Consider the following 15792-nt stretch of genomic DNA (forward strand, 5'->3'; position numbering starts at 1 on the left):
GAAGTTGACTTAGGAGTTGAATTTGGCTTAGGAGTTGTAGTAGTTTTCTTGCACACATCTTCATCCAATATGACTGGCATTGAGTCTTGAGAACAAATAGAAAGGGCAGAGAAGGTAATTGAGCACTGAACACGGATACAACTGAAGTGATTTGTAAAATATATGGATGTTGACAAACAATTATGTGAAAATAAAGGTTGTACCGCTTGTGTATTCCTCATTCACATTGAGGCTTGTCTGCGGTAGGGCTTTTGCTAAATATATTGTAAACAATGCACGGACAATACTCGGGTCGATGGAAGTTGTGTTGAAGATCATAGACGCGTTAGCTATCAGTCCATGGCTGTGAAGTATAAAAATAATAAATACAACTAATATTAAATACCAACATAAAATCAAAGCAAAACACAAATCTAGCATACCCAGACAATAACATCAATTTAAGGTCACAATACCTGTAGTTGATGCATTCAACACCTTCGTAGAAGGGTTTAGTTGGGCATGCTTCACATTTGTAAATGCCATCAAGCTGTAATGCGCACCAATAGTTGCTCTGATTAAATTATCTACCTTGTTGTTTGGAACAAAAATCTGACAAATTAAGGTATGTATGCTGATTCAAACCATTCTGTTAAAATAAATGTCACACTGTGGTCTGAGTTTGAAAAGCTATGTAGAACAATAGCTAATGCATTTTTTCTGGAATTGTCTCTAAATATCTACTTAGTATCTTTTACAAAATGGATTTGTTTCTTTTTTGTCCTGATATCTAGGAGCTGTGGTGTTGTTGTTGTTAGAGGCTTTACCAGCGTCTCCACTTCTGCGTCCAACATCTTGGAGTACTCTGATTCCCTATTCTGAAGGGAGGCATTGAAGCCCATATTGGTGATCTCGATTGCCAAAGCCATAGTCGTAGTGATTAATGTGGCAGGGTCTACTGAATCTGCAGATGAACCTGAGGGGTTTGATTGTGAGATGTTATCATATCATAGAATGAAGTTACATTTCCACATGAGTTAGGTTTCTGTTGGGTTTTACAACACAATGCATTCCATGGGAGCACTTTTTACAAGAACGTGGTGTCATTGTGGGACGAACCCAGGTGTCGCTCCTATCACTATTTATTGATCTGCTCCTTTTATAAACCAGGACACGGTTAGTAGACCTATCTAGTTTCGTGAAGATAGACCTATCTTCACTACTGCCCCGTGCCCTGGTACATCAACGGAACAGAGCCATACAGTGTTATGAGCAGCTCCTGTGTTTGTCCTTCGAAGACAAAACTATGGCCTGATGAGAGAATACTGCTTACCTGTGTAAAACGGATCTATTGTTTGAGGTTATAGTCTGAAGATACTGAACATGAACAGAAGAAAACCTTTGCCAACCCAACATAGAGTCAATGTTGTCCCATTGCTAGGATGCAATATAATTGGATAATATGTATGTAATAATATATCACCATCAATTGTTCTGTACTGTATTGTAAAATATTTTAAACAAATTGTCACCTGGAGTTGAAGAAATGGTAAGGCATAGCAGGACCCCCCACACCCATCTCGATAGTTGACCCATCTTCTAGAAAGCCAGTCAAATATTGCCAGTTAAAAACAAATTCGGTCAGACTGCTTGATATGTGAACAAATGTTGCACAGTGTTTTCAGTCAAAGATTTTATCCTCTAGTTTTGTCAATGGGCTTGGCCAAGAGGGTGGGCCTTGAAACTAGTGACAGCGATTCTATATAGTTTTTTCTAGGTATGTTTGCGTCATATTTAATCTGATTGACTGTGGGCTGGATTTGGTTAACATTATTGCCATGGGACTTGATTCCGATTGTGTTTTATCTAATCTAGACTTTGAAAAAAAAGTCTAACAATGAATATGCTTACACTGCAGCCACCTTTTGTCCTGCTGTTGAATTTACAGATATTGCAAAGCCTTTTCGACACATTACCATACATATATCATGTTGACCTAATCTCATTACAAATACATTAAGTTGTTCAAAGACAACAATGTGAAACAATTTCAAGTCATGTCAATGTGAAAAATGGAGCCATGTTCCATCCCTGACAATGTTGATGTACAAATTTGTGCTGTTTTTATGTTCTCTAAAAGACCATAAAAACAGTCTAAAGTGCTTTGGTTGGAGTTTTCTGAAAAAACAATGATGGAAGACAAATATTGTTGCACAAACAAAAGTAACTTCAAAAAATCTTTGTTGTGGTGTTAATGACATAACATGAGTAAAAGTTATACTTCACCTGATGCTCTTCACCAGAGCTGTGGACCAGCATTGGGACTCAAGAAACGTACCAGGGCATTGTGACCCACCCGGCTAACCAACAGGACCACGAGGTGATAAGGTCTATTCTTGACCTCTTGTGAGACGTTATCCTACTTCTACTACAGGGATGAACAGATTACTTTTAACCCGTTGCTAAGAATGTATTTTTATGTACTTTTATAAGTTGAATCAATCAGGTAGTAAAAATTATGCTATGGCAATATCTATGGATGCATGTCATATAAGTCATCATATTTACGTGTGATTTTTTATTTTTGCTATGCTGTAAGGTTAACGTAGATCGATAAGGAGTTCTAAACTCATAGAATTGCCAGGCCTTAAAAGGACCATTTGCTCCAGCAATGTTTGAAAGGCTACTTCAAGACAAAGAGGTTGTGAGACTAAGTGTGGTAACTGATAACAACTTCCAAGGCTGAATAACAACTATGTATAAGGGAGGGTTCCAGTTGCAAAGCAGGAATCGCATTTGATAAGGAACCAGCTGCATCTGAGGCATCTGCATGGACAGTGGAGGAGAGCAGCATGCGGAGACGGATCCAAGGAGGTACCAAAGGAGGAGTAACCAATAGTATATGGTGTTTGTGATCATGTGTGGAGCTTCAACCTTACGTGCAGGACCGTCAGGCATCTAACTCCCACGGACGGACTGCACACTGAACTAAGTTTAAGATAATTTATTCTGACCCGACAGACTCTCCGTCCGTGGGAGTTAGCAGCTAACTCCCACGGACGGAGAGTCTGTCGGGTCAGAATAAATTATCTTAAACTTAGTTCACAGTGTGCAGTATCTGATTCAAGCCTCAGGGGTGCCCAGACTTTTTCAGCTTGCGAGCTACTTTCAAAATGGCCAGGTCAAAATTATCTACCGAAATTAAAAAATGCTAAACATATATTTTTATATGGATACTGAGTACATGCTCTGATGACTTGCATTGAATGGAGCCAGCCAGGGTGGCATAGTCCGGACAGCAGCTGCTGTTGTGACAGCGCTGCAATTTTTGATGCAAGTAAAATCAACCTCAACATTTTCCCTAAACGGATAGCACATAAATGTAGCAAAGTCTTGAAACTGTTTGTCAAAGTCTGACAGACAATTTTCGTCAATCAAGTTAGCTGCCAGCAGAGACAGTATCATAATTTATAGTTAGTCCATTAGAATAGTTAAGTTTCATAAAATAATAGTTAGAATTTTGATCATTTAAATATATCATAATATATTTATAATTCTCTGCATTTTCTTTACTTTGAAATATGTGTACATGCTGACCTGTTTAATCCTTTTATAGGAGAACTATTGTTCAGAGGTTCGGTTGGTTCTGAACGTTTGTTGATGATACACCAGCTTCGGAGCATGGGCTCCTTAAGTTAATTGGTCCATTACGTTGTATGTCTCACTGAGAGAAGATGCACAAAGATAAGGTGCCTAACGCCTTGGATGGCCGAGGGCGTCTCTGACGTATAGCGGATTAGTCTTTGTAGACGCATACTGCAGCCAATCAAATCGCCTCCCTCTACAAAGCCGATGTGTGGATATTAATACAAAAGAGGACACAAACAACAGGTGACTAAAAACAATCCTATTATTCCACATTTCTTTATAACTATATAACGGCCGGATTTTTCCTGCTTCTTCCTGCTTGTTACTGCATAATGGATCCAGGAAACACGTGGAGTGTGTTTGAATAATGCCTTGTTCACACTACCTCCGTCCGTCGATGGATCTCATTGACTTTGCATGGGGTGCTCTCGAAATGCATTTTGGGTCCGTCCGTCCATTCGGCTCCGTGGCCTGCGTCCAAAAGTTGAGAAATGTTCAACTTTTCAGGCATCGCCGGATCCGTCGGCCAATCAGATCGCCGTTATGCAAATACACTCCACGCGTTTCCTGGATCCGTTTTGCATAACAAGCAAGAAGAAGCAGGAAAAATCCGGCCGTTATATATTTTTAAAGAAATGTGAAATAATAGGATTGTTTTTAGTCACCTGTTGTTTGTGTCCTGTGTTTTCAATGTTCGCTACGTCACAGCTGTTTCGAAAAGTGTGTTTCTATCTCCCATTTTGCGCATTTACTCTCTTTCGCATTTCTCAAAAACCACCTCAAGCGAGCGGATAAACTTTTTTTGCGAATTAGAGGATTTTTATGCGAATTTCAGTGTTTCCATCACCGTTTACTGATTCGATACTTCAAAATTCGCATAAAATCAGGGGGATGGAAACGCAGCTAGTATTGTCAATAATATTTAACAACACAAAATCAACCCACCATATTATACTGATTTCCAGGGGTGTAATTCACCTGGTGGCGTTGTCGGTTCTCCTCTCAATCTTCCCCACTATTGCCCTTGCTACACAAAGTTCTTTTTATGTTTAATAACCAATGTGAAAGAATAACTGACAGTAAATTGGGTCGATTGCATGTTGTTTTGTATATTTGTTCAAACACTATTCTCTGTGAGAATATTATTTTTTCCCTCACACGTGATTTCTATGTTTTAATTTAGTTCTCACGGCATGATTGGTGGCGTCTTAAAGGACATGATTCAGCTAATAGATGCCCGTAAAGAAGAAACTCTTGTGTTTGTTAATTAGAGGGAGCTACACATGTGGTAAATTTCATAGGGATGAAATGTATATTTATATATATATATATATATATATATATATATATATATATAACAAAAAAATTGAATCAACGATATCCCACTCAAGAAACCTAAAAGTGCATTGTGACCCACCCATCTAACCAACATGGCCACGAGGTGATTAAGGTATTCTTGAGTTCTTGTTAGACCTTATCCTACTTCTACTACAGGGACGAACAGAATACTGTTTGCCCATTGCTAGGACATACCCCACAGCTAAGGCTTTAAATGCATCCTTTTATTGATTACTGAACTCATCGCTTTTTCAAGGAATTTCCACCAGACTTTTAGTAATTCATCTTTGGTGAATTTTGTGCTCAACAATGTGTTAGCATTACAGATTTCCGAGAACCAGATTACCTGAAAGTCCAAAATCTGGAAGAATGTGATGTTCTAATGTAAAATTCATAAAACGCTAATCCACGTTGTGAATGTCCAATAAAAATGCCCCACTTCTTTGTTAAAGGATACAAATGTAACAGTGTTTCCTGCAAACAATAGGAAAGACATGCAGAAGGATACATAAGAGAAAGCCAATCCAGAACTTGCTCTTGGCTGCTGATGAAATTGGCAAGAAAGCCTGGCATTTGATAGACCTTTTAACTTGGAATAGAAGCTTAACATTCTAAAACCTGAGGAGATTAATAAATGATACTAATTTCAGATTAAGTCAGGGCCCTGATTTAAAAATCTGCAGACAATAATTAACCAACATTTATATTTAATGGAGGAATTCTAATTGTCACCTGTAATTTCATAGATTTCAAGGGTACGATTGTTTGCTCAACGAGAAGTAGGGGAGAGCCGGGTCGATTGAAACACGGGACGATTGAAACACAGCGATTTCCTCGATAACCACGGAAGTCTTTCACTTCAAATTGCGTTATACGTTCACCATGCAAGACTGACCAACCCCGGGAAATTTTGTGTAATGACGTCATACCGTTCAAATGTTATCCCGCAAAACTGTTTTTGAGCGTGGCAAGTAAAATCTTCTGTGCGGTAGTTTTTTTGTAATAAGCAGTTATGTTTTAAACGTGAATGAAAATGTAGTCGTCCAACTGGTATAAAAGAAGAAAGGTGAGTTTTAATCAAAATGTGCATCTTGACAATTACGCACAGGACAAAAATATTTTTTGACCTATTTATATTATGAGAAATTATGTAAAATTTTAGCAATGACGAGAACACTAGTATGATGTCTGGTATGTTGCATAAAATCAAGAGTAGGGTCAATAGTTTGTTTAAAATATGCTGTTTCATTCGTCCCGCATATGTGTTTCAAACGTCCCGATGAGGCGGGGGGTTTGAAACAAAAGTCAACTTACGTTCAAAGTTAAAAAACAGCGCGATCATCCAACATATGTATTAAATTACACCTGTAACTAAGAGAATACACATGTGAGTTGTTGTTCACATGATGAAATTATTTGTATACGTAACATCATCTTTAAAAAAGACGTTAAACTGAAAAGTGTTTAAATCAACCCGGCTCTGCCCTACAGTTATTTAATACTAATATATGAATATGCTGTCTTCTGCTGTTCCTTCTCTTTATCCTGCACACAAATCTAAGTGGTGATCTTATATAACCACCACTCAATTTGCACAAACAAAAAATATCATAGCACATGTGAAAAACCGACAGAAAATTGTAATAATATACAGAATCAGCTATCTCAACATTTTAAACACCAGATTAGGATCATTGTTGAACATCTGTTGCATCTAAAATGTGTAATTGTATCATATGTTGTATAGTTTCTCTTTGTTTCAACAGTCATTAATGACTTTTATGTGATTCTTAAATCAAGCAACATTCAAGTTGCTTGATTTAAGAATCACTGAATCTTGAAACAAGTTTAGAACTAATTTAGCTGATTTTAAGAGTTATTCAATCCGCTTTAAGATTCCTAGACTAAACCAGATATAAAAGACATTTTATAATCAATTTAAGATTATACTGTAAAATGACTAATTTAAAGTAAATTACTTTTAAAACAAGGCAAATTGTCTATGATGTCTAATTGTAAGATTTAAAATCTTGGCAAGTGCCGTATTATTTGCAGTGTAAGACTGAAAATATATTAAGCGGCCTTAGAATTAAATTGCTGATTCTGAAAATTTTTCAAATATCGAAATTCTATTCTGATATATTTGAAGATACAAATATGTTGATTTGTTAAATGTTGGAACAAAGTTAAACGGTTGAGAATTTAACAAATTGCTAAGTCTAAAGTAGTTGAATTGTCATAGAATAGGCAGACGGCTTCCCTGTCCTCCCAATTACTTCCATTATAAAATTAAAGGTTTTAAAAGTTGGATATTTCAAAAACTATAAATTATTTGAGTTATAAATTAAGTAGTAGCGAACGATTCCAAGCAAATAAAAACATAAAAAAATTGGAATGGATTATCTGGCTGAAAATATTTTGGAAGAGTAGAGTGCGAAAGTATTGGGAATAGAGAATAATAATGCCTAAGAAGAACAATAGTTGAGCGCTGCTTGCAGAACTAACCTAATACCGTTCGCCCTAGAAATATGATCAAAATGCATTGTAATACCGAATATATCTTCAAATTTAGCATGTACCAGTGAAATTAGAAGGAATGGCAACCATTTTGTTTCTCCAGTCAGAAACTTGAGAGTCAAGTGATATATTGCTGTTGCCTCACACAGCTGGGAGAGCGCTGAACTGGTGCAATACAAGTACGTCGGTCAATAAGCACACATGTCATAGTATCAACCATTTATTAAAAAGTATGGTTCCACTCTTTACTGGAGCTCTCTGCTGTAGGTTTTAAAGCATGACATACAGAAGTCAGATACAGAATACCAACATGACAACAGGGAGCAATTTACAATTCCCCATGGGTGAAATCTGCTCAGCACACTTAACTTCACAGAGTGGGTGTTTGAGTGGGAAGGTCCTAAATTAACAGTCAGCGTATGTGCGTTTGATTGGATTAGGGGCCGCATGACTAGAGTGTGCCGCCAGAACTAGCGCCCATTTATGGGTCTCCTTGACAAACAGAGCTCAGACTCTGAGCTCTTTCCCAGCCTATCATGGACATGGGGCTTTATCAGGAAACTATTAACAAATTGACATGAATGAGTAATATGATATATGAAAGATAATTACAATATAATACAATGATTACTATACATGTTCTCGCTATAAATACAGTTGTTGATGTAAATAGTGTAACAAACAGAATGGGTAAAATTGAATAAATAGCATTCAAACAAATACAATTCAGATGATGCATTAATTAATTAATAAATCCAATAATAAAACAGTATAGACAAAGGCCTCCTATTCTCTTGTTCCCATAGGATTCATTAGCCATCTTTTGCATGCCTGGAATTACAAGTAGAGATTTAATTTGTACAGACATAGTGATATAATAATAATCATTATTATATAATAACACAAATACTTTACCAATTATCAAGGGTTTTGAATGTTGAATTTCAACATTCCTAGGGTTAATTTGTTTTGCCTGATGCCACAAAACACGCTCATTTGCCTTCATGTCAAGGATTCACAGCATAGAAGCCTGTCCGATTCTTTTTAGGTGTGACTCCCTGTTGAATGACAATTTGGAGATGATCACATAAAGCCAGTTCAAATATTTGTATAGGTTATTTAAAATGTCGGTGGTCACTGGGCTCTGTAATGTTTACAGTGCATAAATAATCTCTAGACTTTATTACAGAGGTGTAGTGTAGTCAACACGGGTGTAAATCATAAGGTAATGATGGCCACTGGCATGCCATTTTCTCAATCAACCAAGAGTTGAAATCCAACAAGAGAGCCTTTGAGCGGGTTGTTTCTGGGATTTCAGTAATTTTCAGTGAATCTTAAAACATAAGAACAACAGACAAATGAATTGCTAAAATAACTTTACGTTGCAGAATATGGACTGGTGTATTGTAGCCTCAGTTAAACTAACTGTCAAATGAAGGCTGGGCTGATGAATTCCCCAGATTTAGCGACACTAACACTAGTGCTCTTAACAAAGCTGCAAACTAGTCATCATTATCACAATCTAGGAATATCAACACAAATCATACTTACGACAACCATCGGTGTCTGCATTGGACTTGAGGGCGCTGCTGTCAGTGCTGATGGATAGTTTACTGGCACCGTTTCTGGAGGATGCGTCTTGTTATGCACATAGTATGGTTCATGGTTCTTCTCCATGGGATCCTCTGATGGGCGCTTACGGCAACAGCGAATACACTGAAAATAGGTCAAGGTATGTTCAACAAAGGCTCTTTCTCACCTAAGGCTGGATTTCCAGACATAACCAGGACTTAAGAACATACTAGAATACCAAAATAAAAATATATATACTTTTGTGGATTACTTACCAAAAGGATGAAAAGGATGATGAGAAGCAACAGGATGGCTGCAGCTAACATCAGGAGGGCAATGCCCCATCCGGGCACCCAGTCTCGATCGTCTCGGTTTCCTCCACCACTGGAAGGGCCAGATGTTCCTCCACCACGGGTCGGATCAGGGGTCACTGTAGGGTCAGGGGTATTGGTAGGGTCAGCGGTATTGGTAAGGTCAGGGGTCTTGGTAGGGTCAGTGGTCTTGGTGAGGTCAGGGGTATTGGAAGGCTCAGAGGTCACTGTAGGGTCAGTGGTATTGGTAAGGTCAGGGGTCTTACTAGGGTCAGGGGTCACTCTATGGTCAAGGGTATTGGTAAGGGCAGGCTTTATAGTAGTCTCAGGGTTTGTAATAGGCAGATTGGTTGTAGGTGCAGGGGTTGTAGTAAGATTATGGGTTGAAGGAGGCTCAGGGGTTGTAGTAGGCGCAGGGGTTATAGGAGTTGAAGGAGTTGAAGTTGGCTCAGGAGTTGAAGTTGGCTCAGGAGTTGAAGTTGGCTCAGGAGTTGAAGTTAGCGCAGGAGTTGAAGTTGGCTCAGGAGTTGAAGTTAGCGCAGGAGTTGAAGTTGGCTCAGGAGTTGAAGTTGGCTCAGGGGTTGAAGTTGGCTCATGAGTTGAAGTTAGCGCAGGAGTTGAAGTTGGCTCAGGAGTTGAAGTAAGCTCAGGAGTTGAAGTTAGCGCGGGAGTTGAAGTTGGCTCAGGAGTTGAAGGAGTTGTAGTTGCCTCAGGAGTTGTAGTGGTCTTCTTGCACACATCTTCATCTATTATGACTGGCATCGAGTCTTGAGAAGAAATAGAAAGAAGTGAGAGTGTAATTTAACACTGAACACAAATACAACTGTAGTGATTTGCAAAATATATGGATGTTGACAAATTAATGTTTAGAAATAAAGGTCCTACTGTTTGTGTATTCCTTGTTCACGCTGAGATTTGTTTGGAGTAGGGCTGTTGTAATATTTCTCATAAATAATGCACGGACAATAATTTCGTTGATGTGAGTTGTGTTGAAGATGATAGACGCGTTAGCTATCGGTCCAGGGCTGTGAAGTATTAAAAATATAAATACAACTTAACAACAAACATTTGCTGATAATGAAAATAAAAATGACTTGTACATTTTTGGAAGTGAATAATTATGCTTGAATATGTTTTGTCTATAAATATTAAAAAAACAAAATAAAACCAAAACAAAACTTAAATCCAGCATACCCATGGTAGCCGGATGAAAACATATATTCATTTAATGTTCCAATACCTGTAGGTTATGCATTCAACACCTCGGTAGAAGGCTTCTGTTGGGCATTTTTCACATTTGTAAATGCCATCAAGCTGTAAGATGCACAAATAGTTGTTTGATTAAATTAAGCTACCTTGTCGTATGGGACAAAAATGAAAATATGTATGCTAGTTCAAACCATTCTGTTTCTAGTGTGCCTTATAAAGGTAACACTGTGGTCTGAGTTTGACAAGCTGCTGTGTAGAATCATAGCTATTACAATTTTCTGGAATTGTCTATACATATCTGCTCAGTTACAAAATGTGTTTGGTTATTTGTTGTCCTGATATCTCGGAACCAAAGTGTTGTTGTTGTTAGAGGCTTTACCAGCGTCTCCACTTCTGCATCCAACCTCTTGGAGAATTCTGATTCACTATTCAGCAGGGAGGCATTGAAGCCCACATTGGTGATCTCGATTGCCAAAGCCACAGTCGTAGTGATTAATGTGGCAGGGTCTACTGAATCTGCAGATGAACCTGAGGGGTTTGATTGTGAGATGTTATCATATCATAGAATGAAGTTACATTTCCACATGTTTTTCTGTTGGGTTTTTGAACACGATACATTCCATGGGAGAACCTTTTCCAAGAACCAATAGACCCTTTTCCCAGAGGTGTCATCGTAGGACAAACCCAGGTGTTGGTCAAAGCACTATTTATGGATCTGCTCCTTTTGTGAACCAGGACACGGGTAGTAGAGTTATCTGCACTAGTTTGGTCTACTGCCCCTGTACATCAACAGAACAGAGCCATACTGTGTTATGAGCAGCTCCTGTGTTTGTCCTACGATGACAAAACTATGGCTTTATGATAGAATACTGCTTACCTGTGAGGGTAAAAAGGGTCTATTGTTTGAGGTTATTAAGACACTTAACATGAACAGAAGAACACCTTTGCCAGCCCAAAGTAGAGTCAATGTTTTCCCATTGTTAGGATGGAATATAACTGGATCATCATCATATTTTAATCAAATTCTCACCTGGAGTTGAAATGGTAAGGTATAGAATGACCCCCCATACCCATCTCGATAGTTGACTCATCTTGTAGAAAGCCAGTCAAATATTGCCAGTTAAAAGGAAATCCAGACGGACCAGGGAATGAAACCGTGCTTGATACGTGACAATATGTGATCAAATGTTGCACAGTGTTTCCTTTCAACGATTTTATCCTCTAGTTTTGTCCATGGGCTTGGCAAAGAGGGTGGGCCTTGAAACTAGTGACACCTATTCTATATTTGTTTTTAGTCACAGTAATTAATAGTTACTGTCGAGAGTTATTTGCGTAATCTATAACTTGATATTGACTTTGCTCTTCAAAAACATTGTGGGCTGGATTTTGTTTACATCATTGCCATGGGACTGGATTCACATCGTCTTATTTTCTCAAGTTGAGGAAATAATGTGAAGCAATGTATATGCTTACACTGTAACAATCTTTTGTCCAGTTGATTTACAGATACTGCAAAGCCTTTCCGGTACATTAACATACATATATCATTTTGACCTTATATAATTGCAAACATAAGAGTTAAGAATTAAGAATACAGTAAGTTGTTCAGGGACAACAATGTGAAACAATATCAAGCCATATCAATGTGAAAAAAGGGGCCATGTTCCATCCCTGTCCATGTTGATGTACAAAGATGTGTTTCGCTGTTCTCTGAAAGACCATGCAAACAGTCTACAGGGTCTTTGGTTGGAGTTGGCTCAAAAAACAATAATGGAAGTCATATATTGTTGCACAAACAAAAGTGACAAAAGCTTCAACCAATCTTTGTACAGCTGGTTGTGACAAAACATGCGTACAAGTTATACTTCAACTGAAGTCAAACTATGTACCGACATTCGGACTCAATAAAATTAGTAGGGCATTGTGACCCACCCAACTAACCAACATGGCCGCGAGGTGATTAAGGTCTATTCTTGACTTCTTGTTAGACCTTACCCTACTTCTACTAAAGGGACGAACAGATGACTGTTTACCTGTTGCTAGGACGTTCCCCACAGCTAAGACTTTAGATGGATCCTTTTATTGATTGCTGAACTCATCACACAACACCTTTTCACAAGAAATTTAAGAATTCATCTTTGGTAAACTGTGTGCTCAACAATTTGTTAGCATTCCAGATTTCCGAGACCTAAAATACTTGAACATGATCTGCCAGCTATATCAATCTGAGGCTGTCAAACATATCGGATAAAACGCACATGCAGGGTTTGAACTTGTCACTTGTAATTTCAGTTTCAGTTTTCAAGGGTACGATTGTTTGCCAAACAAGGAGTAAAGTTATGAACATTTGAATATGCTTCCTTCTGCTATTCCTTCTCTTTATCCTGTACATTAATCTATGTGGTGAACTGAGTTAAACTCCACACTGGACCTCTGTTATCCTCCGCCACTGGTTGTGATAACGAGCCCGACTGTTTAAATACAAAAGTACGGCTACTGCTTGAAGGGTGCTTCAGTTTGGTGATGTTGGCACAAAGGAAACGTTCATTTGTCTCCTGAAATGCAGCCACTTAGCAGCCGGCTCAGAGCCGCCCAACCTAATTGATTATACGTCAAAAAGTGTTTGTTTAATACTTGCCTGTTTGTTTAAAACCTGCTTTGACTGTGGTTTCTAATTATACATCAACATCACGAACGCATCCGTGTTCATTGGAAATCTATTTTAAGCAACCACTGTATATCTATACACATTGTTTATTATTTAGGACACATTGTTTCATATTTAGAGCTTTTGAATCATAAATAAAATCGGCTGAGTTGCCCTGGATGTATACAAATACTTAGTAGATCATTGGTTTACTTTATACAGAATAACAAACACGAAGACCCTCTTGGCTTCAATATTGTGACATATTATGACCAATGAACTAAATCTAAACTTCTATTCATCAAACCTCTTTGAACTTCATTCCCAGAGGTCCCCAGGGCCCCTGCTAATTTAAACACAGGATATTAATGGCTCTATGGGGGCCCTTAACATTTTGCATGATATTTTTGATATCTACCTACCTGTCTCTACCTGCTTAAAAGTAGAACAAGAACTATCTTTACAGGGAATTCATTACGTTGTGCCGAAGAGAGTGTTGCAACATGAGGGAGGAAATGTAAGAAGCCCAATCGCCGAAGGACTAAAGTGATTATATTAATACTTCAATAAATTAAAGGCACAGTTGTAAATCTGCCAAAATAAACTAAGATTAAGCAAGATTAAGTTACATAAATAACTATTACTTTTTCTTAGGAATTAAAATTGATGAAAAAAAAATGAAATAAAAAGTAGTGAATCATCATTAATAACATATGGTATAATTCTGACCACTTTGACCCAACCAAGTGACTGGAATGGATGATAGGATGAGGAATGATTTTGTTGTGAAAGTTGTTAAAGGAGCGAGTTGACCCCATCTAATGTAAAACACACTATTGTCTGTCTGTAAAATTCACAACATAAAACTATTGTCATTGGATGATATTGTTACCCAGTACCTGCTGATTAAGCGATGAGGCAGCACACATGTCCTCCACTTGTCCTCAAATTGAAACTGAATAGATCCTTTTAATAGACATGCCATCGTAAAATAGAAGCCCCTCGTATAACACTAATAATTGGTTACCTTTCCGGTCAGTTCAAACATTGTCTATAAGGTCAGTGTTTACCAAGTCTGGGTATACACATTAGTAAACCAAAATGGTTTTCATCACAGAAATTATAGTTCTCACACGGTGCTTATTTACTAAATATTAACATCTATACCCTTAAGCAGGTGTCAACTGTGTTAATGGTCGCAGTTGGGGACATAAATTAATCTAAACAAAACCAAATACAAATATGATATAATTATGGGGCAGGTAAGCTCGGACCCCAGCAGCTGGAGCCTGTATGGGAGAAATGTAGTCTTACATTCAACAACAATATGTAATTATTATTATCATGCCTACACGTTACGTGAATCTAATAAGTGTGGAGAAACATCGAGTAAACAGTACCACTCTCCCCCCAAGCACAGCTGTAGGACCACCATTAATGCTGTTGAGGTGAACGAGCAATATGGCTTTTGGAACAACCCCGAGCTTGACATGTTTAATATACAGCATGTGGATAGTGTAAATAATGGTGGAGGCCCAAGTTGCGGGTCCAGAGGTACAGTACATCTCCACTTAAATGACATGGGATGAGGTAATGACGCATGCATGGCATATGTGCAGAATGAAGGTATAGGTAGGGGTCCAGCAGTGGCTCTTCAGCTCTTTGTCAAACCAACTCGGCTCTGTTCTTACTTGCTCGCGAGTAATAATAAAGTCGTTATCTTTCCTGCTTCAGTCTTCTCAAACTCTTATTTTGTTTAAGTGTTAAATGCGGTTTATCTACCACACCCGTTCCTACAAACTTGGCCTCTGACCCCTGAACTCCTGTTTGTTTCCAACACTAAGCTATTCTACATCTGGTCAACTGAGCATGCAGTCAATTCCAACTGTGCGAATCGATCCCTACTCTGGTCTAATCGGGCACGCCCTTGTTTCCATTGTAGCTTGATGATACATCATGACTACTGATGTTCAACTCATGCCTTACTAACAAGTTGCTAGTAGTTATGCGATTACTTTCGTATTGGGGCTGCCACTGAATTTAGTAAACTGCTAGTTTGAATCAAGCTTGTGGATAATGGACAAAGTAAGGACATAGTAAGGACTTCACCCACAGACATAGGTAACAAACTTACGCATAGCTAGTGCACCCAGACACGCAGAGTAGACCTATCTTTACTAGTTTAGTGTACTACCTGTGTCCTCCTTAAAGGGGCAGACCCAAACTTATTGTTATGAGAGAACATTGTGTTTGTCGTATGATGACACCTCTTGGAAAAGGGTCTATTGGAGGGGCCCTCTTAGTCCTGATTGAAATGGACCTGAACATATTTTTAAAGGTTAGGGTGGTTTGGTTCTCCTTTAATAAGTATGTTGATCAATTGATAGATTAATAGATGTATCGGTTGGGGGTTGAGTCGTGGTCTCTGCTTGTGCCTGGTATCGTGGTTTCGGGACGAGGTACGACTCCAGGAGTGGTAGCAGTTCCCCACGTGGTTAATTCAGAGATACGAGGTAAAGAGACAGCGCTCTGGAGGGGGTTCATGAAGAATCTGTGGGTCAAAGGAAACTC

Source organism: Pollachius pollachius, assembly GCF_949987615.1.
Source record: "Pollachius pollachius genome assembly, chromosome: 13".
Taxonomy (NCBI): Eukaryota; Metazoa; Chordata; class Actinopteri; order Gadiformes; family Gadidae; genus Pollachius; species Pollachius pollachius.